This window comes from Ursus maritimus, unplaced genomic scaffold, assembly GCF_017311325.1.
Source record: "Ursus maritimus isolate PB19 unplaced genomic scaffold, ASM1731132v1 scaffold_19, whole genome shotgun sequence".
Lineage (NCBI taxonomy): Eukaryota > Metazoa > Chordata > Mammalia > Carnivora > Ursidae > Ursus > Ursus maritimus.
Genome location: NW_024424341.1, coordinates 53,470,422 through 53,486,032, shown reverse-complemented (window position 1 = coordinate 53,486,032; position 15,611 = coordinate 53,470,422). Strand labels below are relative to the sequence as shown.

The following is a 15,611-nucleotide window of genomic DNA, read 5'->3' as shown; positions in this document are numbered from 1 at the left end:
CATCTGGATCTCTACAAATGAACATCTCCAGCGCTGAGTATTGAGGTACGAAGCGGGGAGCCGTGAAACCGCGCACAGATATCGGAAGATAAACGGAAGGGGGAGGGAGCCACCGCGTTCGGGCGCCAGGAAGCTGTAGCCACCTGCACGGGGGAGCGGGCAGACTCGTGGACCGGCACCTGCGAGAGAACAGACTGAGACCATGAGCCTGGAACACGCGCCACCAGACTGAAACAGAGCTTCGGTGCGCTCACTGGAACCAGACTGAGACCGGGAGCTCCGGGAGCGCGCGGGGCGGCTGGCGGCTGGCGGTGTTAGAAACACAAAGGACAGACACACGCCGGCCCTGGAGTGAGGGCTGGGACACCGGGTGTGGGGTGCACATCCCGGGACGCTGCAGGGTTGAGCAGCACCAACAGAAACAGAGTTAAAGTGGCCACAACATCAGTGGAGATGGTCCACGATCCCTCTGTCCTGAGACAGAGGCTGAGATTCGGCCACTGCTGCTCTGACTCTCAGAAGAGGCACAGCAAACCACCAGGGAAAGCCGCCAGAGAACAAAAGCCTGGAAACACCGGCTCACAGCGTGCCCACCCCCATCCCCCCTCGCAGGAGACACGGAGACTCAACCCAAACAGGGTTGCCTGAGGATCGGCGCGGCAGGCCCCTCCCCCAGAAGGCAGGCTGAAAAATCAAGAAGCCCACATCCCTAAGATCCCTATAAAACAAGGGTGCACGGCCTGGGTCCCGGTCAATAATTTGGGCTCCGGACAACCCCACGACCTCTCCTCATCAGAATGACGAGAAGGAGAAGTCCCCCCCCAGCAAAGAAAAGAGAGTGAGTCTGTGGCCTCTGCCACAGAACTAATGGATATGGATATAACCAAATTATCAGAAATGGAATTCAGAGTAACAATGGTCAAGATGATGTGTAGACTTGAAAAAAGTATTAACGAAAATGTTAATGAGAATATAGAATCTCTAAGGGCGGAAATGAGAGCAAATCTGGCAGAAATTAAAAATTCTGAGCCAAATGCAGTCAAAACTAGAGGCTCTGATGGCCAGGGTCACTGAGGCAGAAGAATGTATTAGCGAATTGGAGGATGGGTTAGTAGAAGAAAAAGCGAAAATAGAATCTGGACTTAAAAAAATCCACGCCCACGAATGTAGGTTACGGGAGATTACTGACTCAATGAAACGTTCCAATGTCAGAATCATTGGCATCCCCAAGAGGGTGGAGAAAAACAGAGGTCTAGAAGAGATATGTGAACAAATTGTAGCTGAAAACTTTCCTAATCTAGCAAGGGAAACAAACATTCGTGTCCAAGAGGCAGAGAGGACCCCTCCCAAGCTCAACCACGACAAACCTACGCCACGTCACGTCATAGTGTAATTCGCAAATATCAGATGCAAGGATACAGTATTGAAAGCGGCCAGGGCAAAGAAATCTCTCACATACCAAGGCAAAGGTATCAGAATTACGTCAGACCTGTCTACACAGACCTGGAATGAGAGAAAGAGTTGGGGGGCATTTTTAAAGCTCTTTCAGAGAAGAACATGCAGCCAAGGATCCTTTATCCAGCAAGGCTTTCATTGAGAATTGATGGAGAGATAAAGACTTTCCAGAATTGCCAGTCATTAACCAATTTCGTAACCATGAAACCAGCCCTACAGGAGATATTAAGGGGGGTTCTATAAAGGTAAAAAGGCCCCAAGAGTGATACAGAACAGAAAGTCACAATGTAAAGAAACAAAGACTTTACTGGCAACATGGCATCATTAAAATCATCTCTCTCACTACTCGGTCTCAATGTAAATGGCCTGAATGCTCCCATAAACGCCACAGGGTTGCAGATTGGATAAAAAGACATGACCCATCCATTTGCTGTCTACAAGAGACTCATTTTGAACCCAAAGATACATTCAGACTGAAAGTAAAGGGATGGAATACCATCTTTCACGCAAATGGACCTCAAAAGAAAGCTGGGGTAGCAATTCTCATATCAGATTGGATTTTAAACTAAAGACTATAGTTAGGGACACAGAAGGGCACTATATTGTTCTTAAAGGATGTATCCAACAAGTGGAGATGACAATTATAAATATCTATGCCCCCAAGAGGGGAGCAGCAAGATACACAAGCCAACTCTTAACCAGAATAAAGAGACATATAGATAAAAATACATTAATAGTAGGGGACCTCAACACCCCACTATCAGAAATAGACACAACACCTTTGCAAAAACTCAGTAAAGGAACAAGGGCTTTGAATGCCATACTTGACGAGTTGGACCTCATAGATATATATAGAACACTACATCCCAGAACCAAAGAATACTCATTCTATTCTAATGCCCATGGAACATTCTCAAGAATAGACCATATTCTGGGACACAAAACAGGTCTCAACCGATACCAAAAGACTGAAATTATTCCCTGCATATTCTCAGACCACAATGCTTTGAAACTGGAACTCAACCACAAGGAAAATTTTGGAAGAAACTCAAACACTTGGAGACTAAGAACCATCCTGCTCAAGAATGATTCGATAAACCAGGAAATCAAAAATCAATTTAAACAATTTATGGAGACCAATGAGAATGAAAACACAATGGTCCAAAACCTATGGGATACTGCAAAGGCAGTCCTAAGGGGAAAATACATAGCCATCCAAGCCTCACTCAAAAGAATAGTAAAATCTAAAATGCAGTTTTTATATTCTCACCTAAAGAAGCTGGAACAGCAAGAGAGGGACAGGCCTAATCCACGCATGAGGAAGCAGTTGACCAAGATTAGAGCAGAAATCAACGAATTAGAAACCAGGAGTACAGTAGAGCAGATCAACAGAACTAGAAGCTGGTTCTTTGAGAGAATTAATAAAATCGACAGACCTCTGGCAAGACTTATCCAAAAGAATACAGAAAGGACCCAAATTAATAAAATTATGAATGAAAAAGGAGAGGTCACAACCAACACCAATGAAATTGGAAGGATTATTAGAAACTTTTATCAACAGCTTTATGCCAATAAATTAAGCAATCTGGAAGAGATGGAGGCCTTCCTGGAAACCCATAAACTACCAAGACTGAAACAGGAAGAAATTGATTTTTTAAACAGGCCAATTAATTATGTATCTTCCTGCATCTCAGGCTGATTCCGTGGATGTTCAGGCTGGTCTGGTACCTCTCCAACTCGACTCAGGGGACTGGCTGAAAAAGGGGTCCCCTATCCTCTGCCATCTTCCCAACCTTTTCCTCCAATGTTATATTTTCTTTTTTGGATTCTTCCCTTTATGATTATGTAGTATCCTTCTTTGTCTATTGTTATAATCTCCTTTAAAGTTTATTTTGTCCAGCTACCCTGGCTTTCTTTTCACTTCCATTTGCATGATAAATGCTTTTCCACCCTTTCACTTTCAACCTGCATGTGTCTTTAGGTCTGAAACGTATCTCTTATAAGCAGCATATAGATGGGTCTTTTTTTTTTTTTAATCCATTGTGCCATACCTTGTCTTTGACTAGAGTATTTAGTCCATTTACATTCAAAGTAATTATTTTTTTATTATTTTCGGTTAGCCAGGATATAGTACATCATAAGTTTTTGATGTAGTGTTCAATGATTCATTAGTCGCATATAACACCCTGGGCATATCACAACACGTGCCCTCCCTAATACCCATTCAAAGTAATTATTGGTAAGTACATAGTTATTGTCATTTTGTTACTTGTTTTATGGTACTTTCCCTAGTTCTCTGTTCCTTTCTTCTCTTGCTCTCTTCTCTCATGGTTTGCTGGTTTTCTTTAGTGGCATACGTGGATTCCTGTTTCTTTATTCTTTGCATATTTGTTAGTGATTTTTGATTTACGGTTACCATTAGGCTTGTATGTAACATCTTCATATAGCAGTCTATATTAAGTTGATGGTCGTTTAAGTTTGAACCCATTCTTTACTCCCCCCTCTCCCCACATGTTTTAGGTATATGGTGTCATACTTTACAGTACTTTATTTTGTGAATCCCTTGACTTATTGTTATAGATATGCTTAATTTTACTGCTTTTTTGCTTCCTGCTTTTCTTACTCTTGCTTGTGGTCCTTTCCACTCAGCGTCCCCTTTAACATTTCTTGTAGGGTTGGTTTAGTAGTGACGAATTCCTTAACTTTTGCTTGTCTTGCTTGGAAATTCTTTATCTCTCCTCCTATTCTGAATGATAGCATTGCTGAGTAGAGTTTTCTTTGCTGCAGGTTTATTTCTCTTTCAGTACTTTGAAAATATCATGCCCCTCTCTTCTGGCCTGCAAATTTTCTGCTGAATGATCAGCTTATAGCCTTATGGGGTTTCCTTGGTATGAAACTGTTTTCTCTTGCTGCTTTTAAACTTCTCTGTCATTACTTATTACCATTTTAATTACTGTATGTGTTGGTGTGGACTTCCTTGGGTTGATTGGGGGGGTGCTGTCTGTGCCTACTGGATTTGAATTTCTGTTTCTTTCCCCAGATTCAGGAACTTTTCAGCTATTATTTCTTCAAATAAATTTTCTTCCCCCTTTTCTCTCTCTTCTCCTTCTGGGATCCCCATAATATGAATGTTGTTATGCTTGATGGTGTTGTTGAGTTCCCTTAGTCTATTTTCATTTTGTTATTCTTTTTTCTTATTTTCAGCTTGATTGCTGTCCATTACTCCATCCTCCAGGTCACTGATCCATTCTTCTACCTCCACTAGTCTACTATTTATTCCCCCTAGAGCATTTTTAACTTCAGTTATTGAGTTCTTCATCTCTGATTGGTCCTTTTTTATGTTTTCTCTTTGTTGACAGTCTCACTGAGTTCCTCCACTCTTTACTCAAGCCCAGTGAGTATCTTTATGACCATTACTTTAAATTATCTATCAGCCATACTTATCTCCATTTCATTTAGCTCTCTTGCTGTGATTTTGTCTTGTTCTTTCATTTGGGACATATTCCTCTGTCTCCTCATTTTGTCTAACTCTCTGTGTCTGTTTTTATGGGTTAGGAAAGTCAGATATATCTCTTGATCTTGAGAGTAGTGGCCATATGAAGAAGAGATATTGTAGTGTCCTGCAGTGCAATACCCCCCTGTTCACAAGAACCTGGCACTTCAACTGTGTCTCCTCTGTGTGTTGTGTGCACCCAGCTGTTGTGGCCGAGCTGCATTTGCCTTTAGTCTAGTCATTTGCAATACCTCTCTTTGCCTGCTGTGGGCCGGTTTTGGTCCCTGTGTTGTTAGTGGGAGGTCTGGGGCCACCTTGGGCTTGAGTTGGGTCAGACCAGGCATTTGCCAGAGATGCAGTAGCACTGAACTGTACGGCACTCTCCCTGTGTTGTCTCCTGAGAAGCTTTCATTGGTTGGCAGGGCCTGCGATCAGACCACATGTCTGCCCCCAGCCCATTGCTAGGACCATAGATGGACTGATGTGTGTGCTTATCTTCCCTTCCCCCTGGAAAAGGAGTTACTTTGGAGTGGTACTGGCGTCTGTTGCAGCTACTTGCACACAACCATGCTTGTGTCACCACTTTGGATAGACTCCTACTGAGGGTGTGGGAGGGTTTGGTCTGCAGGAGAGTGCAGGGGAAGGCACATGATGTTAGCCAGGTTTGCACAGGTCCACTGAGGGGGACCTGTAGCTACTTTGGAGTACTGCTGAGGGTGGGTTAGAGAGGGTCTTTTGCAGGAGATGTGGTGGTGAGCATGCCATTAGCAAGCTAGATGGAGAGTGTTCACACTGCATTTGTTCCTGCAGATGTCTATGTATCAGACCAGGGTAGTGGAGGGAAATCATGCCTGCCATTTCTTTTGTTCTTGGAGAAGTCTCCTAAAGATCCCTGCCCCTCTAGCACATGTTCTGAGATTAGTAAATAAATCTCCCTCCCATATACCCCTGGCATTTTTAAACTGCCTCTATGCTGTATCTCAGTGGGGCTGTTTGTTATGCTCTTTTTAAGGGAGGGGACTCAGTTTCCTATCACCCTTCAGTTCTCCCAGAGCCAAGCCCCACTGATTTTTAAAAATTCTAGGTGTTATATCCCACTGATTGTAAGAACTCACGAAGTTAAGCCTCTCTGGGTTTCACAGCCAAATGTTATTGAGATTTGTCTTCCCAATGTGGGTCCCCCATTCCTAGGGTGCCTGGTATGGTCTGCTCCTCTCCCTTGTCTGTACCTGAGGCATCCTCTCTCTTGTGTACAGTCCTGGCAGTTTGGTTCCTGTCCACATCTTCACCCTTCCTACCCTTCTTGTTGTGTCCTCGTCTCTACAGTTAGCTGTGGAGAGACTGTTCTGCCAGTCTACGAATCATTTTCTGGGTCATTTACACTGATGTGGGTGTTATCTAGACGTATCTGTGGGACAAGGGGAGCTTAGGATCCTCCTATTCCCCGCGTCCTGATGCTACACAGTCTTACCACCGCTCAACGCTTTGTAGCTGTGCCCAGAACTTATTTGCTAAATAGGTAAAAGGGTGAAAATTATATTGAGTTAATCTCAAAAAATTCGTATAAAATTTATTCAGAAGAATCCTGCAAAAGGTCCTAATAAAACGAATTCAGGTAAATAGCCAAAATGAAGACCAGTGATACTTCAGTCTGTGATAGTAATTTGGCATGACACTGTTGTGATCGGCTCCTGTCCTCTCCAAGGCCTCTGTTCTTGTAGCTCAAGGATTTGGAGGGGTGCTCAAAGAAAAAGACATGGCCACAAATTGGCAGTAGCACACAATGAGGTTTATTTGAGTGGTGCTTTGACGGGTATTTATGTGATGGGGAAGTTTCTCACAACACAAGAGCTTCCCGAGATGACACGGTATGCCCCCAACCTGGAAGAGAAAGAGGCAAGGGGACTCAAAAGGGAAACAATTGGAAAGGGGGTTTACAGGTCCAAGTGATGTTGCTAAGTAGTGCAGTGAGGAGCCTCTGGGGCAAAGCCTCCAAAAGGTGGCAGCAGTTTAGGGTCTGTTACCGCTGTAAGGTTTGCTTTAGTTATGACTGGCAGATATTAGATGCAGTTTTGCAGAATATACAAAGGAAGCATGCCCTAAAGGATTAAAAATGTGCTTATTTGGGCTATAATTAAAACAATTGAATGTGTTTAACTGGATTTGAGTGTGGCCCCAGCAGGCTTCTAAGCTAATGGTCCCAGCCTGCTATGAAGAAGTAAACAATATCAGGCCAATATACAGCAACCATCTTTGCCTAATTTATAAAACAGTTTTCAACTTGGGTTCTTATCATTTGCGACTCTGTCTAGTGTTCCACGGCTTATATACAATATGAGTTTATCCTTTGTGATTCTTATGACCATACAGCCTAACTGAAAATTATTTTTGTTAGCCTTTCAGTAACAGGATACTACATAACACTTGACTCTTTTGTCCCCACTACAGTGTTAAAGTAGAATTTTAATGTAACACTTAGAAAGTGTCAGAAGTAGTTACTAATGACAAAAATTGTCATAGTAAACTCTGAATTGGTAATTGATTTTTTTATTCTGTGTATTTTCATTGAGGCTTTGATATGATTCTATTCAGAGTATGGTAGCATTTCCTCTATTAACATTTCACATAGGGTTATGCTGAATTTAAAGGATATTAGTGGGTGTTATATGCAAGCAATGGATTGTGGAACATTACATCAAAAACCAATGAAGTACCGTATGGTGACTAACATAACATAATAAAAAAAAAACAGAAAAAAATATTTCATGGGAGAAAAAATATAAAGAATAGTCGTTTTCTCAAGTTCCCTATCCAATATTCTCCCTCCCAATCCCCAAATGAAAAGTTTTTTTTAATTGTTGGCATTTGGTCATCTAATTTTTCTTTTAAAAGTAGGCCCTATGCCCAGCATGGAGCCTAACATGGGGTTTGAATTCACAACCCTGAGATCAAGACCTGAGCTGAGATCAAGAGTTGGACACTTAGGGGCGCCTGGGTGGCACAGCGGTTAAGCGTCTGCCTTCGGCTCAGGGCGTGATCCCGGCGTTCTGGGATCGAGCCCCACATCAGGCTCCTCTGCTCTGAGCCTTCTTCTTCCTCTCCCACTCCCCCTGCTTGTGTTCCCTCTCTCGCTGGCTGTCTCTATCTCTGTCGAATAAATAAATAAAATCTTAAAAAAAAAAAAGAGTTGGACACTTAACCAACTGAGCCATCCAGGCACTCCTATCATTTAATTTTCAAATGTATTCATTATTGGGGTAGGGTTGACATTTTTACACATTTTTCTCTATGGGTGCCAGTAAAAACATGCACAGATGTCGGACAGGAATTGGCCAGTATAGCTTAAACTGTCTAATGTGTATCTCTTAGATCTACTAATCTTAGAATAGGAAATTTACAACGTAAAAAAGATAAGTGTCATATCAATGATGTCATTGAGTTTTTACAAATGGATATAACAAGTGTGCATCAATAGGATTATGGAAAGATTTGATATATTCCTGTAACAACATGGAATTGTTAAAATGATGGCATAAACATGACAAAACATGGGGCACCTGGCTGGCTCAGTCAGTGGAGCATGTGACTCTTGATCTCGGGTTGTAAATTTGAGCCCCATGTTGGGTGTGGAGATTACTTAAAAATAAAATCATAAAAAGAACCATGACAAAACATGATGTAATTTACAGAAAACAGGTTTTGGTCTTCACAGATTAATATAAAAAATGTGTGTGTGTCTGTATACATGCATCAGATAACATGTGCAGGATACCTCACCTAAATAATTACTTGTTCTGATAAGGATGATTTTATGTGGTTTCTTCTGTCTTAGATTTTGCAGCGAATGTCACTTTACTAAAGTAATGAATCTATGTGAAATGGGATATCCTAAATTATTAAGTAAATAGTAATCCTTTCTTAATTTCAGTTTGGGATTGTCCATTGCTAGTGAATAGAAATTAATTTTTTATGTTGATCTTCTACAGTCTTGCTGAGCTTACTTCCTAGTTCTAATAATTTTAAGTCAACTTAATAGGATTTTCAATATACAAGATTGTCATATGAAAATATAGTTTTACTTCTTCCCTATCAATCTGAATGCCTTTTCTTCTTCTTCTTGCCTACTGGCCCTGGCTGGAAACTCCAGTGCAGTGCTAAAGTAGCGAGAGCAGATATCCTTGCATTATTCCTGAAAAGATTCAGTGTTGGCTGAATGTGGGTTTTTCACAGATGTCTTTTATGAAATTGAGGAAGTTTCTTCTATTCCTAGTTTATACACTGTCTTTCTTAAAATGGTTTTAGATATTGTCAACTGCGTTTTCTGTGTTTAAGGAGTTCAAAGTGAGTTTTGTCCTTTATTCTGTTGCTATGGTATATTGCATTGATGATACTCAGATGTTAAACCAACCTTGGATTCCTGAGATAAATTCCACTGGTCATGCTATATAATCCCTTTTATGTACTGCTGGATTGAATTAGCCAGCATTTTATTGAAGATTTTTACATCTATATTCACAAGGGATATTAGTCTTTAGTTTTCTTGTGATGTCTTTAATTTTGGTGTCAGAGTAATACAGGCCTTGTAGAATGAGTTGAGAAGTGTACCTTGCCTTCTGTGTTCTGGAAGAGTTTGTGAGGAGCTGGTGTTAATTCTTCTTCATATATTTGGTGGAATTCACTAGTAAATCCATGGGCCCTTTTGTAGGCCTTCGAGGCTTGCCCCCACCTGAGGAGGGCTCTTCTTAGCCATTGCTCTCTATGGTTCTCCCTGTTGAGCCTCTAGGAGGTATTCTGTTTTTGTTGTTGCTACCATGGAGGTACTAACCTCCTCTTAATTCCTCTTCTCCAAAATCTCCCTTGTTTTGAACAATGATCTTAGGCTTGAACTCACCCACACCCTTTCAAACAAAGTCATTCCCTTTAGGGAGAGCTACAGAGCTCTCTGTTCTTACCGTCTGCCTCTCCTCCTGGGCAGAATCTTTCACATTCGTCTGGGGCTAGGGGCTGGGACAGTGACTCTCCTTTCTATAAGCAGGGTACTACTATACAGGAATAGTAGCCCTTGGTTTATTAGCGAGCCTCCCCTGAGATAAGACTTCTGTCCTGTGAGCAAGCTGGGACAGGATCAATCAGGGTCCATTTTTTTCTGGTCTGCCACACCTGGAGTAGAACCTCCACTACAGGTGAGGACTGAGTGTGGAAAGGAGTCCCAGACCTCTCAGCCATGCCTGCCCGGAATAGAGCTTCTGCGACACCAAGCTGGAGGGGAAGACAAATGATGTTAGCCTGTCTCTTCTGGGTAGAAACCATAGCCCTATACTGGGAAATGGAGGGAGAGGATCTTTTCTTCTTGGCCCTACTTGCCCAGAGCAGAGCTTATGTCACCCTGTGCTGGGGGATTCAGTTAGAGGAAGTGATTCAAGGCTGACATAGCATGGACTCATTGGTCTTACTGAGATTTAGTGGATTTTCTTGAATAAATGTTTCTCCATTTCCTGTATGCCTTTGGGACGATTTCCAGAGACTCTAAATGATTGTGGTTGTTTTTCAAATTTTCACTTTGGTGAAAATTTTGGTGGTTTTGGGGGGAGAGATTCCATGGAGCTCCTCACATTGCTATTCCAGAAATACTTCTCCTGAAAACTTCATGAAAGACAGGGAATTAGATGCTTACACAACTGTAGGCAGGGCTAAGGAGAATAAAGATCAGCATCAAAATGGGTGGTTTTCAAGAGCTTCTCCTGAGACTTCTGTCAATCTTAAGACTTTCTGGGATGACTCCACCAACAATCTGAAAAGCAGCAGGAAAGTGGGTAATCTGGAAATTGTTTTATACCTTAATTCTTCCTCCAACCACCTCCAGAGAATAATTCCTCTCTTCTTCCACCTTCTGAATATTACACAAGGGCCTCCTTAATTGTTGTTTGTAACTTAGAACCATGTTGGGGAGGAGTCACTGGCTTTTTCTCTTCAATGTAGAGTAGTCCTTAGAAGGGATTGGTGAGAGTGCCAGGTCAACAGCAGTCAATCCAACACAGGACTTTAAGGACTTTGCATGCAACACAATCTCAAGATACAACAGAATCCACACATCTGTGTCCAAGCCATATAAAGGCATGCCTCAGCGATATCACAGGTTTGGTTCCAGACCAACACAATAAAGTGACTATCACAATAAAGCAACTCAAATGAGTTCTTTGGTTTCCCAGTGCATGTAAAAGGTATGTTTACACTATACTGTAGTCTATTAAATGTGCAATGGCATTATGTCTAAAAAAAAAAAGTACATACCTTAATTTAAAAGTATTTTCTATTTTTGACAGAAAGAGAGAGTGTAAGCAGGGGAGGGGCAGAGGGAGAGAGAGAGAGAGAGAGAGAGAGAATCTCAAGCAGGCTCCATGTCCAGCATGGAGCCCAATGCGGGGCTTGATCCCACAACCTCCTGAGATCATGACCTGAGCCAAAATCAAGAGTCTGGCGCCCAACCAACTGAGCCACTCAGGTGCTCCTAAAAGTATTTCAATGCTGAAAAATATTAACCATCATCTGAGCTTTTAGCAAGTCATAATCTTTTTGCTGGGGGAGGGTCTTACCTCTATCTTGATGGCTGCTGACTGATTAGGGTGATGGAGTGGCTGTGGCAATTTCTTAAAATCAGACCACGCTGAAGCATCCCCCATCAATTGACTCCTCCTTTTACTTGAACACTTAGAGGCCATTGTAGGGTTACTGATTCATCTATTTTCAGGGTTATTGTGTCAGGGAAGAAGGGGCCCCAGGAGAGGGAGGGAGACGGGACCAGCTGCTTAGTGGAGTAGTCAGAACACATTTATTGACGAAGTTTGCCATCTTATAAAGGTACGGTTCTTGGTGCCCCCAAACCATTACAATGGTAACATCTAAGGTCACCCATCACAGATAACCATAAGAAATATAATAATGAAAAAGTTTGAAATATTGTGAGAATTACCAAAATGTGACACAGAGACATGAAGCAAGCAGATGCTTTTGGAAAAATGGTGCCAATAGACTTGCTTGACACAGGGTTGCCACAAACCTTCAATTTGTAAAAAAATATATATATATTTAAATATCTCAAATATCTGTGAAGCATAATGTGATATGCAACAAAACAATGTATGCCTATGTGTGATGCTGCGAGGAGAGCCCTAAGTTCTCACCTGCTTGCAGACATCAAAGTGGTTGACCATCCCTATCAGTGATGTGTGAGGCAAGGGTTTTAATGAGAGCTCAGATGGAATATTTTCAGCGTGTCAAAAAAAGACAAAGGATTAGAAATCAGAAAAGGAAAACCAACAGCACACATATTAAAAACATCAAAAGGAGGGGCGCCTGGGTGGCACAGCAGTTGGGCGTCTGCCTTCGGCTCAGGGCGTGATCGCGGCATTGCGGGATCGAGCCCCACATCGGGCTCTTCCGCTATGAGCCTGCTTCTTCCTCTCCCACTCCCCCTGTTTGTGTTCCCTCTCTCGCTGGCTGTCTCTATCTCTGTCGAATAAATAAATGAAATCTTTGGAAAAAAAATAAATAAAAACATCAAAAGGAAAAATTAATAGAAGAAAATTGTCACAAGAAATCAACAGGCAAGTCACTGAAATAAAAGTCCAAATTGTCAGTGAAGATTTGAAAGAATAGTCAAACATCTTTGAAATTAGAGAAATCAAAATCACAACCAGATCCATCCCCCCAAGGTTATAAAAATTGAGTTTGGTGTCAACTACTAAAGAAAGGAGAAGAAGCTAAGGAAAGGAATGGAAGTGTGAGTTAGTGCAGTCACTTTGAAGGATTACTCAGCAGTAGCTATGAAATATTTAAATGCACAGACCACATGACCTTACAATTCCATTCCTCGGCCTCTTCCATGGAGAATGCTCATACTTGAATGATCATAAGAGTGCATGAACAAGATGTTTTCTGCAGCTGTGTTGTAATAGTGAAAAACTGTAAATGATTTCAATATCTTCCATCAGCGGGAAGATTAAATAAACCATATGAGCACATTTGCAAAATATCATGCAGCATGTAAAATGAATTATGTTGTTTTCATCTTATAACAACACAATCTACACATTTAAATAGATAGAAAGTAGTCTTAAAGGATAGATACTAAACTGATGTTGGCTTCTACCTCAGGGAGTGGAAATAAGAGAGAGTCCTGGGAAGCTATGGTGGTCAAAGGAGAATTTTGCTTTATCTCTAATGTTATGTTTACAAGAAAATAGTTGATTATTATTTTTATAATTAAAATCAGTAATATGAACATCACTACTAACAATAATGGAAATAAACAAATGGCCCAATGACATCATAGGAATAGAAAATGCAGTTTCTCAAGCTTGAGTGAATGGAAGAAATATTTCTCAAAGTTTAGCTAAACATGCTATCAACAAAAGTGGGTACTGGGTGATATGCCAGATTGGCATCCTTTCAGGGAGAGCAGCCTTTTTGCCCCACAGAGAGCCATCGTTGCAAGTTGGGTTCTTTGGGAAGAGGCTCTGAAATGGACAAGATAGTTAATTGATGCAAGTACTCTTGAGATCACCACCTGAGGAAGGGCCTGGAAGAAAGCAGGATTGGGCAGGGGGAGACACTGACCTGCAGTTCAGTCTAATTAAAGCTTCATCAGACCCCTGGGGGAACATGAAGATACAGTTGCCCTTCAGAGTTGTCCCAAGTTGGAGCAAAGGGCTAGGTCATTATACAGCCATTTCAGTTACTCACTGGATGTGGGCGACCCCGAGAAAGAGATGTGGCTTAGGAGAGGTGTCTCTTTAGCTGAGGCAGTTACAAATGCACTTAAAAATATTTGTTGAATGGGGGCCCCTGGGTGGCTCAGTTGGTTGAGTATCTGACCCTTGATTTCAGCTCAGGTCTTGACCTCAGGGTCATGAGTTCAAGCCCTGTGTTGGGCTCCACACTGGGCATGGAGCCTACTTAAAAAAATATTTGTAGGGGTACCTGGGTGGCTCAGTCAGTTAAGCATCTGACTTGTGGTTTTGACTGAGGTCATTATCTCATGGGTCTTGAGATCAAGCCCCAAGTCAGGCTTCATGCTCAGCCGGGAGTCTGCTTGAGATTCTCACCCTCTGCCCCTCTTCACCTCAAATAAATAAATCTTAAAAAAATATATTTGTTGAATGAAGGAATGAATGGGAAAAAGTAAAGTATCTCAGTGCCCCAAGTTTATAATTCTTGCCAGACTCCCTTATTCTGGATATTTACTTCCTTTTTTCTTTATTTCTTCCTTGCTTCCTTTCAAGCAATTGATTTAAATTTAGTGATTACATAATCACAATCACAACTGGAATGTGTGCACATCTTGGGCACAAAACTTCTCAAACCCTGACATCAGATTGGATGCTGACATCCTCACTTCCTCACTCTGGAGACACCCACTGAAGCCTTTTCCAATAAAGAGGAAGAAAGCTCTGTCTCCCTCACCTGGACTACGGGGAAGCCCACAGTGTTATTCACCTACAGGTCCCAGCAGCAGTGGGCTGCCTCAAAAGGTACAGGTAACTGGGAATTAGAAGTAGAGAGGAAGGGGGGCCCATTCAGGACATCTTGTTCCTGTAGTATGCCTTTCAAGTGTCTTGACTGTTTTTCTATTGGCTTGTGCCTCTTCTTATTGACTTGTAAGAGTTTTTTATATTTTTAATATAAACCCTCTGTCAGATATATGTACTGTGCATATCTTCTCCCACCCTGTGATTGACCTCTTCACTGTCTTATGACCTGTTTGTTTTTTTAAAGAAAAAATTTAAATGCATCTAATATAATGAACCATATACTTATTACTGAGTTTCAACAAATAATTACTTGTGGCCAATCTTATTTTATCTCTATCTCCACCTACTCTTCCCAGCCTGTATTATTTTGAAGCAATTTCCAGACATTTCATCTGCAGGTATCTCTAAGAGATAAGAATTTTATTTTTAAAACATAACCACAATACATTCTCTCTTCCTCTCTCTTTCTTTTACCCCTTCTTCCCCTTCTCTCTCCCCCAACACATAAAACATTCCTTAACATCATCAAATATCCAGTCTGTATTCCTACTTTCCCAAATGTCTTAGAAATGGGATTTTAGGGGTACCTGGGTGGCTCAGTCGGTTAAGCGTCTGCCTTCGGCTCAGGTTGTGATCCCAGGGTCCCAGGATCAAGCCCCACATCATGCTTCCTGCTCAGCAGGGAGCCTGCTTCTCCCTCTCCTCCCCTGCTCCTGCTCTCTTGCTCACTCTATCTCAAATAAATAATCTTTAAAAAAAAGAAAGGGGATTTTAAAAGTATTTTTGTTCACTGTTAAAATGAGGTCTAATAATGGTGTTTTGTGATGAACAGATTCTTTTTTTAAGATTTTAATTTATTTATTTGAGAGAGAGAGAGAGAGCATGAGCAGGGGGAGGGGCAGAGGGAGAGGGAGTAGACTCCCCTGTTGAGCAGAGAGCCTGATGTGGGGCTCGATCCCAGGATCCTGGGATCGTGACCTGAGCCAAAGGCAGACAGACGCTCAACCAACTGAGCCACCCAGGCACCCCTGAACAGATGCGTTCTTAATTTGAATAAGGTCTAATACAGAAATCTTTCCTTTTATTATTAGTAGACTTTATGTACTTATTAATTTCTCCTACCCTGAGATCAT

At 41.8% G+C, this 15,611-nt stretch overlaps 1 long non-coding RNA gene across 1 annotated transcript in view; it reads left to right on the top strand.

The window, feature by feature from the left end:
• The window catches only part of LOC121103498, a 27,722-nt gene extending 13,102 nt beyond the window's left edge, over positions 1–14,620 (top strand). Inside the window, exon 3 of the long non-coding RNA XR_005835764.1 lies at positions 14,230–14,620. This is a non-coding gene — a long non-coding RNA (uncharacterized LOC121103498). The remainder of the gene's footprint in view (positions 1–14,229) is intronic.
• Positions 14,621–15,611: the final 991 nt, after the last annotated feature.